The sequence below is a fragment of the Schistocerca cancellata genome, unplaced genomic scaffold (genome assembly GCF_023864275.1).
Source record: "Schistocerca cancellata isolate TAMUIC-IGC-003103 unplaced genomic scaffold, iqSchCanc2.1 HiC_scaffold_831, whole genome shotgun sequence".
Classification (NCBI taxonomy): domain Eukaryota; kingdom Metazoa; phylum Arthropoda; class Insecta; order Orthoptera; family Acrididae; genus Schistocerca; species Schistocerca cancellata.
The window spans coordinates 211,856-227,767 of NW_026046842.1; the positions used below are offsets into that span (position 1 = coordinate 211,856).

Genomic DNA, 15,912 nt, shown 5'->3' on the forward strand with positions numbered 1-15,912 from the left:
CTTACATGAAGCCCCATGGGCAACGCCAGTGCCACTGTGGACAACAGCATACTGCAGCCAGAGAGAGGAGCCGAAAGGCGCATTTCGCAGTCGAGCCACGCAATCCAACAAACTGTGCACTAGGTCAAGATTGTGCAGACCGCAAACGCTTGGTGGCACGACGCTCGTCGTCGATCGTAAGGGCGAAACAGTCAAGAGATTTGGAAAACTGCAATGTGGACACCCCCAGCAGCAGCTGTGTGCCAAATCCGTTATCTGGTCGAGGGCTGCAAGATTCAGTATGATGAAGTGACAATTCGGGGATAGCTCACAAACGCGCAGCTGCCGCCTTCTTAGCTCAGTGGTAGAGCACTGGTCTCGTAAACCAGGGGTCGTGAGTTCGATCCTCACAGAAGGCATTCATTTTTTTAACCTTCCCGCAAGGAGCGGAGCTATCGCGAGCAGCATCTAACACATGGCAGTACACTGAATGGAAGGGATGTTCTACAACCTATAACAAGTATCCTACTGGCCTCAGAGGTTTTCTGATTGCATAGGGAGAACAGTGGTTTGTATGCATTTTGTAGTATAATGTCATGCTTGGCGATGTCATTGAGCGTCGCTACAGTGTGCATGCATTTTATCCATGTGAAGAGGCGTAAGCAGATGCTACCATTCTGCGAGATTCCTGCAGAAGGTATACGAACTGCGTTGATATGCACAGCACAAGTCAAGGCCTCCGTGGCGCAATCGGCTAGCGCGTTCGGCTGTTAACCGAAAGGTTGGTGGTTCGAGCCCACCCGGGGGCGAAATCGTTTTAACCGTCACCCAGGTGAGGACATACGTCAACTTTGTTAGAGATACACAGCTAGTGTGACAACTTGGCTGTGTTGAGTGATGCCACAGAGCCTTATACACATTCAGCCAAGTGACACTGTAGGTAAAAACATGGCCCTACACAGACGTTCTACTGTTTTCCTATTTATTCGTCATGTGTGACACTGCAGTAGAGCGACGCCCACTACAAAAGACGTATTCTTTACATTCAATTTCAGCGTATACGTCGCGAGTGCCATATGACAGGGCCTGTCTCTCGATGTCGATTTCTATTTGGTGTCTCTTAAGTGTCGGTCTGCAGTAGGCCGCTGCTGGCCGAGCGACGTGCAGTCGCCTTACATGAAGCCCCATGGGCAACGCCAGTGCCACTGTGGACAACAGCATACTGCAGCCAGAGAGAGGAGCCGAAAGGCGCATTTCGCAGTCGAGCCACGCAATCCAACAAACTGTGCACTAGGTCAAGATTGTGCAGACCGCAAACGCTTGGTGGCACGACGCTCGTCGTCGATCGTAAGGGCGAAACAGTCAAGAGATTTGGAAAACTGCAATGTGGACACCCCCAGCAGCAGCTGTGTGCCAAATCCGTTATCTGGTCGAGGGCTGCAAGATTCAGTATGATGAAGTGACAATTCGGGGATAGCTCACAAACGCGCAGCTGCCGCCTTCTTAGCTCAGTGGTAGAGCACTGGTCTCGTAAACCAGGGGTCGTGAGTTCGATCCTCACAGAAGGCATTCATTTTTTTAACCTTCCCGCAAGGAGCGGAGCTATCGCGAGCAGCATCTAACACATGGCAGTACACTGAATGGAAGGGATGTTCTACAACCTATAACAAGTATCCTACTGGCCTCAGAGGTTTTCTGATTGCATAGGGAGAACAGTGGTTTGTATGCATTTTGTAGTATAATGTCATGCTTGGCGATGTCATTGAGCGTCGCTACAGTGTGCATGCATTTTATCCATGTGAAGAGGCGTAAGCAGATGCTACCATTCTGCGAGATTCCTGCAGAAGGTATACGAACTGCGTTGATATGCACAGCACAAGTCAAGGCCTCCGTGGCGCAATCGGCTAGCGCGTTCGGCTGTTAACCGAAAGGTTGGTGGTTCGAGCCCACCCGGGGGCGAAATCGTTTTAACCGTCACCCAGGTGAGGACATACGTCAACTTTGTTAGAGATACACAGCTAGTGTGACAACTTGGCTGTGTTGAGTGATGCCACAGAGCCTTATACACATTCAGCCAAGTGACACTGTAGGTAAAAACATGGCCCTACACAGACGTTCTACTGTTTTCCTATTTATTCGTCATGTGTGACACTGCAGTAGAGCGACGCCCACTACAAAAGACGTATTCTTTACATTCAATTTCAGCGTATACGTCGCGAGTGCCATATGACAGGGCCTGTCTCTCGATGTCGATTTCTATTTGGTGTCTCTTAAGTGTCGGTCTGCAGTAGGCCGCTGCTGGCCGAGCGACGTGCAGTCGCCTTACATGAAGCCCCATGGGCAACGCCAGTGCCACTGTGGACAACAGCATACTGCAGCCAGAGAGAGGAGCCGAAAGGCGCATTTCGCAGTCGAGCCACGCAATCCAACAAACTGTGCACTAGGTCAAGATTGTGCAGACCGCAAACGTTTGGTGGCACGACGCTCGTCGTCGATCGTTAGGGCGAAACAGTCAAGAGATTTGGAAAACGGCAATGTGGACACCCCCAGCAGCAGCAGCAGCTGTGTGCCAAATCCGTTATCTGGTCGAGGGCTGCAAGATTCAGTATGATGAAGTGACAATTCGGGGATAGCTCACAAACGCGCAGCTGCCGCCTTCTTAGCTCAGTGGTAGAGCACTGGTCTCGTAAACCAGGGGTCGTGAGTTCGAACCTCACAGAAGGCATTCATTTTTTTAACCTTCCCGCAAGGAGCGGAGCTATTGCGAGCAGCATCTAACACATGGCAGTACACTGAATGGAAGGGATGTTCTACAACCTATAACAAGTATCCTACTGGCCTCAGAGGTTTTCTGATTGCATAGGGAGAACAGTGGTTTGTATGCATTTTGTAGTATAATGTCATGCTTGGCGATGTCATTCGTTTACGAGCGTCGCTACAGTGTGCATGCATTTTATCCATGTGAAGAGGCGTAAGCAGATGCTACCATTCTGAGAGATTCCTGCAGAAGGTATACGAACTGCGTTGATATGCACAGCACAAGCCAAGGCCTCCGTGGCGCAATCGGCTAGCGCGTTCGGCTGTTAACCGAAAGGTTGGTGGTTCGAGTCCACCCGGGGGCGAAATCGTTTTAACCGTCACCCAGGTGAGGACATACGTCAACTTTGTTAGAGATACACAGCTAGTGTGACAACTTGGCTGTGTTGAGTGATGCCACAGAGCCTTATACACATTCAGCCAAGTGACACTGTAGGTAAAAACATGGCCCTACACAGACGTTCTACTGTTTTCCTATTTATTCGTCATGTGTGACACTGCAGTAGAGCGACGCCCACTACAAAAGACGTATTCTTTACATTCAATTTCAGCGTATACGTCGCGAGTGCCATATGACAGGGCCTGTCTCTCGATGTCGATTTCTATTTGGTGTCTCTTAAGTGTCGGTCTGCAGTAGGCCGCTGCTGGCCGAGCGACGTGCAGTCGCCTTACATGAAGCCCCATGGGCAACGCCAGTGCCACTGTGGACAACAGCATACTGCAGCCAGAGAGAGGAGCCGAAAGGCGCATTTCGCAGTCGAGCCACGCAATCCAACAAACTGTGCACTAGGTCAAGATTGTGCAGACCGCAAACGTTTGGTGGCACGACGCTCGTCGTCGATCGTAAGGGCGAAACAGTCAAGAGATTTGGAAAACGGCAATGTGGACACCCCCAGCAGCAGCAGCAGCTGTGTGCCAAATCCGTTATCTGGTCGAGGGCTGCAAGATTCAGTATGATGAAGTGACAATTCGGGGATAGCTCACAAACGCGCAGCTGCCGCCTTCTTAGCTCAGTGGTAGAGCACTGGTCTCGTAAACCAGGGGTCGTGAGTTCGAACCTCACAGAAGGCATTCATTTTTTTAACCTTCCCGCAAGGAGCGGAGCTATCGCGAGCAGCATCTAACACATGGCAGTACACTGAATGGAAGGGATGTTCTACAACCTATAACAAGTATCCTACTGGCCTCAGAGGTTTTCTGATTGCATAGGGAGAACAGTGGTTTGTATGCATTTTGTAGTATAATGTCATGCTTGGCGATGTCATTCGTTTACGAGCGTCGCTACAGTGTGCATGCATTTTATCCATGTGAAGAGGCGTAAGCAGATGCTACCATTCTGCGAGATTCCTGCAGAAGGTATACGAACTGCGTTGATATGCACAGCACAAGTCAAGGCCTCCGTGGCGCAATCGGCTAGCGCGTTCGGCTGTTAACCGAAAGGTTGGTGGTTCGAGCCCACCCGGGGGCGAAATCGTTTTAACCGTCACCCAGGTGAGGACATACGTCAACTTTGTTAGAGATACACAGCTAGTGTGACAACTTGGCTGTGTTGAGTGATGCCACAGAGCCTTATACACATTCAGCCAAGTGACACTGTAGGTAAAAACATGGCCCTACACAGACGTTCTACTGTTTTCCTATTTATTCGTCATGTGTGACACTGCAGTAGAGCGACGCCCACTACAAAAGACGTATTCTTTACATTCAATTTCAGCGTATACGTCGCGAGTGCCATATGACAGGGCCTGTCTCTCGATGTCGATTTCTATTTGGTGTCTCTTAAGTGTCGGTCTGCAGTAGGCCGCTGCTGGCCGAGCGACGTGCAGTCGCCTTACATGAAGCCCCATGGGCAACGCCAGTGCCACTGTGGACAACAGCATACTGCAGCCAGAGAGAGGAGCCGAAAGGCGCATTTCGCAGTCGAGCCACGCAATCCAACAAACTGTGCACTAGGTCAAGATTGTGCAGACCGCAAACGCTTGGTGGCACGACGCTCGTCGTCGATCGTAAGGGCGAAACAGTCAAGAGATTTGGAAAACTGCAATGTGGACACCCCCAGCAGCAGCTGTGTGCCAAATCCGTTATCTGGTCGAGGGCTGCAAGATTCAGTATGATGAAGTGACAATTCGGGGATAGCTCACAAACGCGCAGCTGCCGCCTTCTTAGCTCAGTGGTAGAGCACTGGTCTCGTAAACCAGGGGTCGTGAGTTCGATCCTCACAGAAGGCATTCATTTTTTTAACCTTCCCGCAAGGAGCGGAGCTATCGCGAGCAGCATCTAACACATGGCAGTACACTGAATGGAAGGGATGTTCTACAACCTATAACAAGTATCCTACTGGCCTCAGAGGTTTTCTGATTGCATAGGGAGAACAGTGGTTTGTATGCATTTTGTAGTATAATGTCATGCTTGGCGATGTCATTGAGCGTCGCTACAGTGTGCATGCATTTTATCCATGTGAAGAGGCGTAAGCAGATGCTACCATTCTGCGAGATTCCTGCAGAAGGTATACGAACTGCGTTGATATGCACAGCACAAGTCAAGGCCTCCGTGGCGCAATCGGCTAGCGCGTTCGGCTGTTAACCGAAAGGTTGGTGGTTCGAGCCCACCCGGGGGCGAAATCGTTTTAACCGTCACCCAGGTGAGGACATACGTCAACTTTGTTAGAGATACACAGCTAGTGTGACAACTTGGCTGTGTTGAGTGATGCCACAGAGCCTTATACACATTCAGCCAAGTGACACTGTAGGTAAAAACATGGCCCTACACAGACGTTCTACTGTTTTCCTATTTATTCGTCATGTGTGACACTGCAGTAGAGCGACGCCCACTACAAAAGACGTATTCTTTACATTCAATTTCAGCGTATACGTCGCGAGTGCCATATGACAGGGCCTGTCTCTCGATGTCGATTTCTATTTGGTGTCTCTTAAGTGTCGGTCTGCAGTAGGCCGCTGCTGGCCGAGCGACGTGCAGTCGCCTTACATGAAGCCCCATGGGCAACGCCAGTGCCACTGTGGACAACAGCATACTGCAGCCAGAGAGAGGAGCCGAAAGGCGCATTTCGCAGTCGAGCCACGCAATCCAACAAACTGTGCACTAGGTCAAGATTGTGCAGACCGCAAACGCTTGGTGGCACGACGCTCGTCGTCGATCGTAAGGGCGAAACAGTCAAGAGATTTGGAAAACTGCAATGTGGACACCCCCAGCAGCAGCTGTGTGCCAAATCCGTTATCTGGTCGAGGGCTGCAAGATTCAGTATGATGAAGTGACAATTCGGGGATAGCTCACAAACGCGCAGCTGCCGCCTTCTTAGCTCAGTGGTAGAGCACTGGTCTCGTAAACCAGGGGTCGTGAGTTCGATCCTCACAGAAGGCATTCATTTTTTTAACCTTCCCGCAAGGAGCGGAGCTATCGCGAGCAGCATCTAACACATGGCAGTACACTGAATGGAAGGGATGTTCTACAACCTATAACAAGTATCCTACTGGCCTCAGAGGTTTTCTGATTGCATAGGGAGAACAGTGGTTTGTATGCATTTTGTAGTATAATGTCATGCTTGGCGATGTCATTGAGCGTCGCTACAGTGTGCATGCATTTTATCCATGTGAAGAGGCGTAAGCAGATGCTACCATTCTGCGAGATTCCTGCAGAAGGTATACGAACTGCGTTGATATGCACAGCACAAGTCAAGGCCTCCGTGGCGCAATCGGCTAGCGCGTTCGGCTGTTAACCGAAAGGTTGGTGGTTCGAGCCCACCCGGGGGCGAAATCGTTTTAACCGTCACCCAGGTGAGGACATACGTCAACTTTGTTAGAGATACACAGCTAGTGTGACAACTTGGCTGTGTTGAGTGATGCCACAGAGCCTTATACACATTCAGCCAAGTGACACTGTAGGTAAAAACATGGCCCTACACAGACGTTCTACTGTTTTCCTATTTATTCGTCATGTGTGACACTGCAGTAGAGCGACGCCCACTACAAAAGACGTATTCTTTACATTCAATTTCAGCGTATACGTCGCGAGTGCCATATGACAGGGCCTGTCTCTCGATGTCGATTTCTATTTGGTGTCTCTTAAGTGTCGGTCTGCAGTAGGCCGCTGCTGGCCGAGCGACGTGCAGTCGCCTTACATGAAGCCCCATGGGCAACGCCAGTGCCACTGTGGACAACAGCATACTGCAGCCAGAGAGAGGAGCCGAAAGGCGCATTTCGCAGTCGAGCCACGCAATCCAACAAACTGTGCACTAGGTCAAGATTGTGCAGACCGCAAACGTTTGGTGGCACGACGCTCGTCGTCGATCGTAAGGGCGAAACAGTCAAGAGATTTGGAAAACGGCAATGTGGACACCCCCAGCAGCAGCAGCAGCTGTGTGCCAAATCCGTTATCTGGTCGAGGGCTGCAAGATTCAGTATGATGAAGTGACAATTCGGGGATAGCTCACAAACGCGCAGCTGCCGCCTTCTTAGCTCAGTGGTAGAGCACTGGTCTCGTAAACCAGGGGTCGTGAGTTCGAACCTCACAGAAGGCATTCATTTTTTTAACCTTCCCGCAAGGAGCGGAGCTATTGCGAGCAGCATCTAACACATGGCAGTACACTGAATGGAAGGGATGTTCTACAACCTATAACAAGTATCCTACTGGCCTCAGAGGTTTTCTGATTGCATAGGGAGAACAGTGGTTTGTATGCATTTTGTAGTATAATGTCATGCTTGGCGATGTCATTCGTTTACGAGCGTCGCTACAGTGTGCATGCATTTTATCCATGTGAAGAGGCGTAAGCAGATGCTACCATTCTGCGAGATTCCTGCAGAAGGTATACGAACTGCGTTGATATGCACAGCACAAGTCAAGGCCTCCGTGGCGCAATCGGCTAGCGCGTTCGGCTGTTAACCGAAAGGTTGGTGGTTCGAGCCCACCCGGGGGCGAAATCGTTTTAACCGTCACCCAGGTGAGGACATACGTCAGCTTTGTTAGAGATACACAGCTAGTGTGACAACTTGGCTGTGTTGAGTGATGCCACAGAGCCTTATACACATTCAGCCAAGTGACACTGTAGGTAAAAACATGGCCCTACACAGACGTTCTACTGTTTTCCTATTTATTCGTCATGTGTGACACTGCAGTAGAGCGACGCCCACTACAAAAGACGTATTCTTTACATTCAATTTCAGCGTATACGTCGCGAGTGCCATATGACAGGGCCTGTCTCTCGATGTCGATTTCTATTTGGTGTCTCTTAAGTGTCGGTCTGCAGTAGGCCGCTGCTGGCCGAGCGACGTGCAGTCGCCTTACATAAAGCCCCATGGGCAACGCCAGTGCCACTGTGGACAACAGCATACTGCAGCCAGAGAGAGGAGCCGAAAGGCGCATTTCGCAGTCGAGCCACGCAATCCAACAAACTGTGCACTAGGTCAAGATTGTGCAGACCGCAAACGTTTGGTGGCACGACGCTCGTCGTCGATCGTAAGGGCGAAACAGTCAAGAGATTTGGAAAACGGCAATGTGGACACCCCCAGCAGCAGCAGCAGCTGTGTGCCAAATCCGTTATCTGGTCGAGGGCTGCAAGATTCAGTATGATGAAGTGACAATTCGGGGATAGCTCACAAACGCGCAGCTGCCGCCTTCTTAGCTCAGTGGTAGAGCACTGGTCTCGTAAACCAGGGGTCGTGAGTTCGAACCTCACAGAAGGCATTCATTTTTTTAACCTTCCCGCAAGGAGCGGAGCTATCGCGAGCAGCATCTAACACATGGCAGTACACTGAATGGAAGGGATGTTCTACAACCTATAACAAGTATCCTACTGGCCTCAGAGGTTTTCTGATTGCATAGGGAGAACAGTGGTTTGTATGCATTTTGTAGTATAATGTCATGCTTGGCGATGTCATTCGTTTACGAGCGTCGCTACAGTGTGCATGCATTTTATCCATGTGAAGAGGCGTAAGCAGATGCTACCATTCTGAGAGATTCCTGCAGAAGGTATACGAACTGCGTTGATATGCACAGCACAAGCCAAGGCCTCCGTGGCGCAATCGGCTAGCGCGTTCGGCTGTTAACCGAAAGGTTGGTGGTTCGAGTCCACCCGGGGGCGAAATCGTTTTAACCGTCACCCAGGTGAGGACATACGTCAACTTTGTTAGAGATACACAGCTAGTGTGACAACTTGGCTGTGTTGAGTGATGCCACAGAGCCTTATACACATTCAGCCAAGTGACACTGTAGGTAAAAACATGGCCCTACACAGACGTTCTACTGTTTTCCTATTTATTCGTCATGTGTGACACTGCAGTAGAGCGACGCCCACTACAAAAGACGTATTCTTTACATTCAATTTCAGCGTATACGTCGCGAGTGCCATATGACAGGGCCTGTCTCTCGATGTCGATTTCTATTTGGTGTCTCTTAAGTGTCGGTCTGCAGTAGGCCGCTGCTGGCCGAGCGACGTGCAGTCGCCTTACATGAAGCCCCATGGGCAACGCCAGTGCCACTGTGGACAACAGCATACTGCAGCCAGAGAGAGGAGCCGAAAGGCGCATTTCGCAGTCGAGCCACGCAATCCAACAAACTGTGCACTAGGTCAAGATTGTGCAGACCGCAAACGTTTGGTGGCACGACGCTCGTCGTCGATCGTAAGGGCGAAACAGTCAAGAGATTTGGAAAACGGCAATGTGGACACCCCCAGCAGCAGCAGCAGCTGTGTGCCAAATCCGTTATCTGGTCGAGGGCTGCAAGATTCAGTATGATGAAGTGACAATTCGGGGATAGCTCACAAACGCGCAGCTGCCGCCTTCTTAGCTCAGTGGTAGAGCACTGGTCTCGTAAACCAGGGGTCGTGAGTTCGAACCTCACAGAAGGCATTCATTTTTTTAACCTTCCCGCAAGGAGCGGAGCTATCGCGAGCAGCATCTAACACATGGCAGTACACTGAATGGAAGGGATGTTCTACAACCTATAACAAGTATCCTACTGGCCTCAGAGGTTTTCTGATTGCATAGGGAGAACAGTGGTTTGTATGCATTTTGTAGTATAATGTCATGCTTGGCGATGTCATTCGTTTACGAGCGTCGCTACAGTGTGCATGCATTTTATCCATGTGAAGAGGCGTAAGCAGATGCTACCATTCTGCGAGATTCCTGCAGAAGGTATACGAACTGCGTTGATATGCACAGCACAAGTCAAGGCCTCCGTGGCGCAATCGGCTAGCGCGTTCGGCTGTTAACCGAAAGGTTGGTGGTTCGAGCCCACCCGGGGGCGAAATCGTTTTAACCGTCACCCAGGTGAGGACATACGTCAACTTTGTTAGAGATACACAGCTAGTGTGACAACTTGGCTGTGTTGAGTGATGCCACAGAGCCTTATACACATTCAGCCAAGTGACACTGTAGGTAAAAACATGGCCCTACACAGACGTTCTACTGTTTTCCTATTTATTCGTCATGTGTGACACTGCAGTAGAGCGACGCCCACTACAAAAGACGTATTCTTTACATTCAATTTCAGCGTATACGTCGCGAGTGCCATATGACAGGGCCTGTCTCTCGATGTCGATTTCTATTTGGTGTCTCTTAAGTGTCGGTCTGCAGTAGGCCGCTGCTGGCCGAGCGACGTGCAGTCGCCCTACATAAAGCCCCATGGGCAACGCCAGTGCCACTGTGGACAACAGCATACTGCAGCCAGAGAGAGGAGCCGAAAGGCGCATTTCGCAGTCGAGCCACGCAATCCAACAAACTGTGCACTAGGTCAAGATTGTGCAGACCGCAAACGTTTGGTGGCACGACGCTCGTCGTCGATCGTAAGGGCGAAACAGTCAAGAGATTTGGAAAACGGCAATGTGGACACCCCCAGCAGCAGCAGCAGCTGTGTGCCAAATCCGTTATCTGGTCGAGGGCTGCAAGATTCAGTATGATGAAGTGACAATTCGGGGATAGCTCACAAACGCGCAGCTGCCGCCTTCTTAGCTCAGTGGTAGAGCACTGGTCTCGTAAACCAGGGGTCGTGAGTTCGAACCTCACAGAAGGCATTCATTTTTTTAACCTTCCCGCAAGGAGCGGAGCTATCGCGAGCAGCATCTAACACATGGCAGTACACTGAATGGAAGGGATGTTCTACAACCTATAACAAGTATCCTACTGGCCTCAGAGGTTTTCTGATTGCATAGGGAGAACAGTGGTTTGTATGCATTTTGTAGTATAATGTCATGCTTGGCGATGTCATTGAGCGTCGCTACAGTGTGCATGCATTTTATCCATGTGAAGAGGCGTAAGCAGATGCTACCATTCTGCGAGATTCCTGCAGAAGGTATACGAACTGCGTTGATATGCACAGCACAAGTCAAGGCCTCCGTGGCGCAATCGGCTAGCGCGTTCGGCTGTTAACCGAAAGGTTGGTGGTTCGAGCCCACCCGGGGGCGAAATCGTTTTAACCGTCACCCAGGTGAGGACATACGTCAACTTTGTTAGAGATACACAGCTAGTGTGACAACTTGGCTGTGTTGAGTGATGCCACAGAGCCTTATACACATTCAGCCAAGTGACACTGTAGGTAAAAACATGGCCCTACACAGACGTTCTACTGTTTTCCTATTTATTCGTCATGTGTGACACTGCAGTAGAGCGACGCCCACTACAAAAGACGTATTCTTTACATTCAATTTCAGCGTATACGTCGCGAGTGCCATATGACAGGGCCTGTCTCTCGATGTCGATTTCTATTTGGTGTCTCTTAAGTGTCGGTCTGCAGTAGGCCGCTGCTGGCCGAGCGACGTGCAGTCGCCTTACATAAAGCCCCATGGGCAACGCCAGTGCCACTGTGGACAACAGCATACTGCAGCCAGAGAGAGGAGCCGAAAGGCGCATTTCGCAGTCGAGCCACGCAATCCAACAAACTGTGCACTAGGTCAAGATTGTGCAGACCGCAAACGTTTGGTGGCACGACGCTCGTCGTCGATCGTAAGGGCGAAACAGTCAAGAGATTTGGAAAACGGCAATGTGGACACCCCCAGCAGCAGCAGCAGCTGTGTGCCAAATCCGTTATCTGGTCGAGGGCTGCAAGATTCAGTATGATGAAGTGACAATTCGGGGATAGCTCACAAACGCGCAGCTGCCGCCTTCTTAGCTCAGTGGTAGAGCACTGGTCTCGTAAACCAGGGGTCGTGAGTTCGAACCTCACAGAAGGCATTCATTTTTTTAACCTTCCCGCAAGGAGCGGAGCTATCGCGAGCAGCATCTAACACATGGCAGTACACTGAATGGAAGGGATGTTCTACAACCTATAACAAGTATCCTACTGGCCTCAGAGGTTTTCTGATTGCATAGGGAGAACAGTGGTTTGTATGCATTTTGTAGTATAATGTCATGCTTGGCGATGTCATTCGTTTACGAGCGTCGCTACAGTGTGCATGCATTTTATCCATGTGAAGAGGCGTAAGCAGATGCTACCATTCTGCGAGATTCCTGCAGAAGGTATACGAACTGCGTTGATATGCACAGCACAAGTCAAGGCCTCCGTGGCGCAATCGGCTAGCGCGTTCGGCTGTTAACCGAAAGGTTGGTGGTTCGAGCCCACCCGGGGGCGAAATCGTTTTAACCGTCACCCAGGTGAGGACATACGTCAACTTTGTTAGAGATACACAGCTATTGTGACAACTTGGCTGTGTTGAGTGATGCCACAGAGCCTTATACACATTCAGCCAAGTGACACTGTAGGTAAAAACATGGCCCTACACAGACGTTCTACTGTTTTCCTATTTATTCGTCATGTGTGACACTGCAGTAGAGCGACGCCCACTACAAAAGACGTATTCTTTACATTCAATTTCAGCGTATACGTCGCGAGTGCCATATGACAGGGCCTGTCTCTCGATGTCGATTTCTATTTGGTGTCTCTTAAGTGTCGGTCTGCAGTAGGCCGCTGCTGGCCGAGCGACGTGCAGTCGCCTTACATGAAGCCCCATGGGCAACGCCAGTGCCACTGTGGACAACAGCATACTGCAGCCAGAGAGAGGAGCCGAAAGGCGCATTTCGCAGTCGAGCCACGCAATCCAACAAACTGTGCACTAGGTCAAGATTGTGCAGACCGCAAACGTTTGGTGGCACGACGCTCGTCGTCGATCGTAAGGGCGAAACAGTCAAGAGATTTGGAAAACGGCAATGTGGACACCCCCAGCAGCAGCAGCAGCTGTGTGCCAAATCCGTTATCTGGTCGAGGGCTGCAAGATTCAGTATGATGAAGTGACAATTCGGGGATAGCTCACAAACCCGCAGCTGCCGCCTTCTTAGCTCAGTGGTAGAGCACTGGTCTCGTAAACCAGGGGTCGTGAGTTCGAACCTCACAGAAGGCATTCATTTTTTTAACCTTCCCGCAAGGAGCGGAGCTATCGCGAGCAGCATCTAACACATGGCAGTACACTGAATGGAAGGGATGTTCTACAACCTATAACAAGTATCCTACTGGCCTCAGAGGTTTTCTGATTGCATAGGGAGAACAGTGGTTTGTATGCATTTTGTAGTATAATGTCATGCTTGGCGATGTCATTCGTTTACGAGCGTCGCTACAGTGTGCATGCATTTTATCCATGTGAAGAGGCGTAAGCAGATGCTACCATTCTGCGAGATTCCTGCAGAAGGTATACGAACTGCGTTGATATGCACAGCACAAGTCAAGGCCTCCGTGGCGCAATCGGCTAGCGCGTTCGGCTGTTAACCGAAAGGTTGGTGGTTCGAGCCCACCCGGGGGCGAAATCGTTTTAACCGTCACCCAGGTGAGGACATACGTCAACTTTGTTAGAGATACACAGCTAGTGTGACAACTTGGCTGTGTTGAGTGATGCCACAGAGCCTTATACACATTCAGCCAAGTGACACTGTAGGTAAAAACATGGCCCTACACAGACGTTCTACTGTTTTCCTATTTATTCGTCATGTGTGACACTGCAGTAGAGCGACGCCCACTACAAAAGACGTATTCTTTACATTCAATTTCAGCGTATACGTCGCGAGTGCCATATGACAGGGCCTGTCTCTCGATGTCGATTTCTATTTGGTGTCTCTTAAGTGTCGGTCTGCAGTAGGCCGCTGCTGGCCGAGCGACGTGCAGTCGCCTTACATGAAGCCCCATGGGCAACGCCAGTGCCACTGTGGACAACAGCATACTGCAGCCAGAGAGAGGAGCCGAAAGGCGCATTTCGCAGTCGAGCCACGCAATCCAACAAACTGTGCACTAGGTCAAGATTGTGCAGACCGCAAACGTTTGGTGGCACGACGCTCGTCGTCGATCGTAAGGGCGAAACAGTCAAGAGATTTGGAAAACGGCAATGTGGACACCCCCAGCAGCAGCAGCAGCTGTGTGCCAAATCCGTTATCTGGTCGAGGGCTGCAAGATTCAGTATGATGAAGTGACAATTCGGGGATAGCTCACAAACGCGCAGCTGCCGCCTTCTTAGCTCAGTGGTAGAGCACTGGTCTCGTAAACCAGGGGTCGTGAGTTCGAACCTCACAGAAGGCATTCATTTTTTTAACCTTCCCGCAAGGAGCGGAGCTATCGCGAGCAGCATCTAACACATGGCAGTACACTGAATGGAAGGGATGTTCTACAACCTATAACAAGTATCCTACTGGCCTCAGAGGTTTTCTGATTGCATAGGGAGAACAGTGGTTTGTATGCATTTTGTAGTATAATGTCATGCTTGGCGATGTCATTCGTTTACGAGCGTCGCTACAGTGTGCATGCATTTTATCCATGTGAAGAGGCGTAAGCAGATGCTACCATTCTGCGAGATTCCTGCAGAAGGTATACGAACTGCGTTGATATGCACAGCACAAGTCAAGGCCTCCGTGGCGCAATCGGCTAGCGCGTTCGGCTGTTAACCGAAAGGTTGGTGGTTCGAGCCCACCCGGGGGCGAAATCGTTTTAACCGTCACCCAGGTGAGGACATACGTCAACTTTGTTAGAGATACACAGCTAGTGTGACAACTTGGCTGTGTTGAGTGATGCCACAGAGCCTTATACACATTCAGCCAAGTGACACTGTAGGTAAAAACATGGCCCTACACAGACGTTCTACTGTTTTCCTATTTATTCGTCATGTGTGACACTGCAGTAGAGCGACGCCCACTACAAAAGACGTATTCTTTACATTCAATTTCAGCGTATACGTCGCGAGTGCCATATGACAGGGCCTGTCTCTCGATGTCGATTTCTATTTGGTGTCTCTTAAGTGTCGGTCTGCAGTAGGCCGCTGCTGGCCGAGCGACGTGCAGTCGCCTTACATGAAGCCCCATGGGCAACGCCAGTGCCACTGTGGACAACAGCATACTGCAGCCAGAGAGAGGAGCCGAAAGGCGCATTTCGCAGTCGAGCCACGCAATCCAACAAACTGTGCACTAGGTCAAGATTGTGCAGACCGCAAACGTTTGGTGGCACGACGCTCGTCGTCGATCGTAAGGGCGAAACAGTCAAGAGATTTGGAAAACGGCAATGTGGACACCCCCAGCAGCAGCAGCAGCTGTGTGCCAAATCCGTTATCTGGTCGAGGGCTGCAAGATTCAGTATGATGAAGTGACAATTCGGGGATAGCTCACAAACCCGCAGCTGCCGCCTTCTTAGCTCAGTGGTAGAGCACTGGTCTCGTAAACCAGGGGTCGTGAGTTCGAACCTCACAGAAGGCATTCATTTTTTTAACCTTCCCGCAAGGAGCGGAGCTATCGCGAGCAGCATCTAACACATGGCAGTACACTGAATGGAAGGGATGTTCTACAACCTATAACAAGTATCCTACTGGCCTCAGAGGTTTTCTGATTGCATAGGGAGAACAGTGGTTTGTATGCATTTTGTAGTATAATGTCATGCTTGGCGATGTCATTCGTTTACGAGCGTCGCTACAGTGTGCATGCATTTTATCCATGTGAAGAGGCGTAAGCAGATGCTACCATTCTGCGAGATTCCTGCAGAAGGTATACGAACTGCGTTGATATGCACAGCACAAGTCAAGGCCTCCGTGGCGCAATCGGCTAGCGCGTTCGGCTGTTAACCGAAAGGTTGGTGGTTCGAGCCCACCCGGGGGCGAAATCGTTTTAACCGTCACCCAGGTGAGGACATACGTCAACTTTGTTAGAG

At 50.5% G+C, this 15,912-nt stretch overlaps 28 non-coding genes across 28 annotated transcripts; all 28 read left to right on the forward strand.

Annotated features, from left to right (window-relative positions):
• The first annotated feature begins 326 nt into the window (after positions 1-326).
• Positions 327-398, forward strand: Trnat-cgu (transfer RNA threonine (anticodon CGU)). The gene has a single exon. It is a non-coding gene; the product is annotated as a tRNA-Thr (tRNA).
• A 316-nt stretch (positions 399-714) lies between these two features.
• Trnan-guu (transfer RNA asparagine (anticodon GUU)) lies at positions 715-788 on the forward strand. Its single transcript has one exon. It is a non-coding gene; the product is annotated as a tRNA-Asn (tRNA).
• Positions 789-1,476: 688 nt separating this feature from the next.
• Positions 1,477-1,548, forward strand: Trnat-cgu (transfer RNA threonine (anticodon CGU)). The gene has a single exon. It is a non-coding gene; the product is annotated as a tRNA-Thr (tRNA).
• Positions 1,549-1,864: 316 nt separating this feature from the next.
• Trnan-guu (transfer RNA asparagine (anticodon GUU)) lies at positions 1,865-1,938 on the forward strand. The gene has a single exon. It is a non-coding gene; the product is annotated as a tRNA-Asn (tRNA).
• A 694-nt stretch (positions 1,939-2,632) lies between these two features.
• On the forward strand, positions 2,633-2,704 carry Trnat-cgu (transfer RNA threonine (anticodon CGU)). The gene has a single exon. It is a non-coding gene; the product is annotated as a tRNA-Thr (tRNA).
• Positions 2,705-3,027: 323 nt separating this feature from the next.
• Trnan-guu (transfer RNA asparagine (anticodon GUU)) lies at positions 3,028-3,101 on the forward strand. The gene has a single exon. It is a non-coding gene; the product is annotated as a tRNA-Asn (tRNA).
• A 694-nt stretch (positions 3,102-3,795) lies between these two features.
• Trnat-cgu (transfer RNA threonine (anticodon CGU)) lies at positions 3,796-3,867 on the forward strand. The gene has a single exon. It is a non-coding gene; the product is annotated as a tRNA-Thr (tRNA).
• Positions 3,868-4,190: 323 nt separating this feature from the next.
• On the forward strand, positions 4,191-4,264 carry Trnan-guu (transfer RNA asparagine (anticodon GUU)). Its single transcript has one exon. It is a non-coding gene; the product is annotated as a tRNA-Asn (tRNA).
• A 688-nt stretch (positions 4,265-4,952) lies between these two features.
• On the forward strand, positions 4,953-5,024 carry Trnat-cgu (transfer RNA threonine (anticodon CGU)). The gene has a single exon. It is a non-coding gene; the product is annotated as a tRNA-Thr (tRNA).
• A 316-nt stretch (positions 5,025-5,340) lies between these two features.
• Trnan-guu (transfer RNA asparagine (anticodon GUU)) lies at positions 5,341-5,414 on the forward strand. The gene has a single exon. It is a non-coding gene; the product is annotated as a tRNA-Asn (tRNA).
• Positions 5,415-6,102: 688 nt separating this feature from the next.
• Positions 6,103-6,174, forward strand: Trnat-cgu (transfer RNA threonine (anticodon CGU)). The gene has a single exon. It is a non-coding gene; the product is annotated as a tRNA-Thr (tRNA).
• Positions 6,175-6,490: 316 nt separating this feature from the next.
• On the forward strand, positions 6,491-6,564 carry Trnan-guu (transfer RNA asparagine (anticodon GUU)). Its single transcript has one exon. It is a non-coding gene; the product is annotated as a tRNA-Asn (tRNA).
• A 694-nt stretch (positions 6,565-7,258) lies between these two features.
• On the forward strand, positions 7,259-7,330 carry Trnat-cgu (transfer RNA threonine (anticodon CGU)). The gene has a single exon. It is a non-coding gene; the product is annotated as a tRNA-Thr (tRNA).
• Positions 7,331-7,653: 323 nt separating this feature from the next.
• On the forward strand, positions 7,654-7,727 carry Trnan-guu (transfer RNA asparagine (anticodon GUU)). Its single transcript has one exon. It is a non-coding gene; the product is annotated as a tRNA-Asn (tRNA).
• Positions 7,728-8,421: 694 nt separating this feature from the next.
• Trnat-cgu (transfer RNA threonine (anticodon CGU)) lies at positions 8,422-8,493 on the forward strand. Its single transcript has one exon. It is a non-coding gene; the product is annotated as a tRNA-Thr (tRNA).
• Positions 8,494-8,816: 323 nt separating this feature from the next.
• On the forward strand, positions 8,817-8,890 carry Trnan-guu (transfer RNA asparagine (anticodon GUU)). Its single transcript has one exon. It is a non-coding gene; the product is annotated as a tRNA-Asn (tRNA).
• Positions 8,891-9,584: 694 nt separating this feature from the next.
• On the forward strand, positions 9,585-9,656 carry Trnat-cgu (transfer RNA threonine (anticodon CGU)). The gene has a single exon. It is a non-coding gene; the product is annotated as a tRNA-Thr (tRNA).
• Positions 9,657-9,979: 323 nt separating this feature from the next.
• Trnan-guu (transfer RNA asparagine (anticodon GUU)) lies at positions 9,980-10,053 on the forward strand. Its single transcript has one exon. It is a non-coding gene; the product is annotated as a tRNA-Asn (tRNA).
• Positions 10,054-10,747: 694 nt separating this feature from the next.
• On the forward strand, positions 10,748-10,819 carry Trnat-cgu (transfer RNA threonine (anticodon CGU)). Its single transcript has one exon. It is a non-coding gene; the product is annotated as a tRNA-Thr (tRNA).
• A 316-nt stretch (positions 10,820-11,135) lies between these two features.
• Positions 11,136-11,209, forward strand: Trnan-guu (transfer RNA asparagine (anticodon GUU)). The gene has a single exon. It is a non-coding gene; the product is annotated as a tRNA-Asn (tRNA).
• A 694-nt stretch (positions 11,210-11,903) lies between these two features.
• Positions 11,904-11,975, forward strand: Trnat-cgu (transfer RNA threonine (anticodon CGU)). Its single transcript has one exon. It is a non-coding gene; the product is annotated as a tRNA-Thr (tRNA).
• A 323-nt stretch (positions 11,976-12,298) lies between these two features.
• Trnan-guu (transfer RNA asparagine (anticodon GUU)) lies at positions 12,299-12,372 on the forward strand. Its single transcript has one exon. It is a non-coding gene; the product is annotated as a tRNA-Asn (tRNA).
• A 694-nt stretch (positions 12,373-13,066) lies between these two features.
• Trnat-cgu (transfer RNA threonine (anticodon CGU)) lies at positions 13,067-13,138 on the forward strand. Its single transcript has one exon. It is a non-coding gene; the product is annotated as a tRNA-Thr (tRNA).
• A 323-nt stretch (positions 13,139-13,461) lies between these two features.
• Trnan-guu (transfer RNA asparagine (anticodon GUU)) lies at positions 13,462-13,535 on the forward strand. The gene has a single exon. It is a non-coding gene; the product is annotated as a tRNA-Asn (tRNA).
• A 694-nt stretch (positions 13,536-14,229) lies between these two features.
• On the forward strand, positions 14,230-14,301 carry Trnat-cgu (transfer RNA threonine (anticodon CGU)). The gene has a single exon. It is a non-coding gene; the product is annotated as a tRNA-Thr (tRNA).
• A 323-nt stretch (positions 14,302-14,624) lies between these two features.
• Positions 14,625-14,698, forward strand: Trnan-guu (transfer RNA asparagine (anticodon GUU)). The gene has a single exon. It is a non-coding gene; the product is annotated as a tRNA-Asn (tRNA).
• A 694-nt stretch (positions 14,699-15,392) lies between these two features.
• Trnat-cgu (transfer RNA threonine (anticodon CGU)) lies at positions 15,393-15,464 on the forward strand. Its single transcript has one exon. It is a non-coding gene; the product is annotated as a tRNA-Thr (tRNA).
• A 323-nt stretch (positions 15,465-15,787) lies between these two features.
• Trnan-guu (transfer RNA asparagine (anticodon GUU)) lies at positions 15,788-15,861 on the forward strand. The gene has a single exon. It is a non-coding gene; the product is annotated as a tRNA-Asn (tRNA).
• The last annotated feature ends 51 nt before the right edge of the window (positions 15,862-15,912 follow it).